The sequence below is a fragment of the Xiphophorus maculatus genome, chromosome 3, assembly GCF_002775205.1.
Source record: "Xiphophorus maculatus strain JP 163 A chromosome 3, X_maculatus-5.0-male, whole genome shotgun sequence".
In the NCBI taxonomy this organism is placed as follows: Eukaryota; Metazoa; Chordata; class Actinopteri; order Cyprinodontiformes; family Poeciliidae; genus Xiphophorus; species Xiphophorus maculatus.
The window spans coordinates 6,163,500-6,165,891 of NC_036445.1; positions in this window are offsets into that span (position 1 = coordinate 6,163,500).

Sequence of the window (2,392 nt, forward strand, 5' to 3'; positions counted from 1 at the left end):
ACTGCTGATCGGCTGCTTGACAAAAGGCCACTAAACTTTTCACTTTGCTTAGAAGGCAAAGTTAGTGTGTTGGAAATAAGTCTAGCAGAAAACATATTTACAGTCGTGGTGTTGAAGCTAGAGTAGTGCCACCTGCAAGTCTCATTAGGACCCTTCTGTTTTGACAGCAAACTTGGAAAACTGAACAACCTGTTGACTGCAGGTCTAACTGGGCATACAGCCTCTCATACCTGTGTTACTTTGTAATGAGCAGAATAGCACAAACATTGGGAATATATGTTGCTTTTTTTGTTGTAGGTAAAAACAATTGAATAATATTTGCTTTTTTTCTAAACTTTGCTGTAAAATAGTGTGGCTTTTTCTCAAATATCAGTGATTTAATTTTTACTATATATATATATATATTTTTTTTTATCTTAGTAATTTTATCACTTTGGGTTTTTTTTAAGAAAAAGCAGATGCATATAAAGTATACACTTGTGATTACAGCAAACTATGGGAAAGACGAACTGTTTAAACAGGTGGTATCTGTTGCCAGGTAATTGTACTTTGCTCCTTTTCATCTTCCAAACAGTTGAACAAAATCTTTCCATGCTTTAAAGATGCAAAACCCTTTTAAGTCAAACTCGTTTTTAAAATGAATACGCTTGTCAAAGCCACTAGGGGTCGCTCTTTTTCTTTTTTCCAGCCTTAATTGGCGCACACTGAATGCCACCTCTCCTCATCTACAGGAGCTCTGGTTGCCATGGAAATAATTAGCTGCGAGATCCGCACATCTTTTACCCTACTCTAATTAGCTTTCTCAATTGCTTAATGATACATAGACCTGTGAAAGCCTTTCTTTCTTCCCTTCAACAAAAGCATTGATTTCCACTCTCTTCCCCTCTCATTTCCACTGTTAACTCATTAGTGCCCCTTTTTTTCCATGAACTTGAGCTGGAAGTGTCACACATGTAAACCTTGGAGCTGCCTCAGGTTCTTCCGTGTCCATGTTGAAGTCAACGAAAGGACTCTGCACTGGTGCGTCAACATTAGGGGCCAATTGCCAGCAGAAGACGGAAGTAACTAATGCACATCCTGTCGGTTATGATAATGATGTTGGCAAAAAGACGTGAGTGCTTCTAATAATACGCTTGCAGGAAGATGCATTTGCTGGAGTTCAGATGCAAAGTGACCGCATGCATGTCTGAGAGGAGAGCTCCAGGGCCTGATGGCTGTCTGTACACGTTGACCTACCTGCATGTCAAGGCTGATGAGGACAAGCTCTCTCACTGAGGTGGAAAGGTGAGGTGACTGTGCTTCCACATGCATTTAGTGCACTTTGAAAGCCACTTGTCTAAACACGAAAAAAAAAAAAAAAGTAATAATTGTAGAGATGTTTTAATCACTTTTTAATGATTGGTCTGTTTAGTTGGATCTAATTTTGCATTCAATTACTGGTTAGGCTTAAGTTTTGTCTTGGTAAGACTGAACTGTATGATGGAGACAGTTTTATGTTCCAATAACACCAAGCAGAGGGCTGGCCCTACGGACTAAAGTATGATGCTTCAGCTCCAAGTGAATTATGTATTAAAGAGACAGATGCCTCCTTGCCTAAGGCTTTATGTGTCCAGCAAGGATACACTACAGTCTTCTGGCTTTTTTCCACTTAAAGTTGTGTTTAGCGCAGTGCTCTTTGGTGATGAGCTGGTCTCCCACTGCACCTCCACTCCACAATGCCTAGAGAGCTCAGCCATAGCTGGGCTAATCAGTGTTTTGGCATCTGGCCTACTTAGCTATTATGAATGTTACCAAGCACTAACTTCCAAAAGTAAGAAGTCTGACTTTGATGAAGACAAATAGAAAACAAAAAGCTTCTCTCAGAAATACATATAATGCTTTGTGAAGTTATGTATGTTTTTCACATTTAAGTTTTATGTGTTGTTTTTTGCTTGTTTTTTTTTTTTTTTTTTTTTACAAAAAAGCACTGACTAATGGGGCACCTGTTTGCATTCAGCCCCTGAGTCAATCCTTTGAACCTCCTTTGCCTCAAGTAGGCAGTAAAAGGAGTATGTTTGCCAATATTTATTTGTGAATTAGCGTAAGCTGAGTCAGATTGGATGGTGAGTGTCCATGAACAGGGATTTTTACATTTTACCACTTTGACTGGGACATATGGGACATATGATTATAGATCTGGTTGTATATGTAAGGTCATTTTTGTAGGAATCATTTAAGAAGAACTTTGTTGCTTTACTTTACTTTGACTTGGATTAAAACATTTCAGCTCTAAAACACTGCCTTGAAACATCTTTAGCTTTGGTACTTTTTGTTACACAACTTAGTCACTTACAGCCTTGAGTACGGGCAGAGAACACACAGATTTTCCAGTCGGTTTTATTTGTTTTTCCCA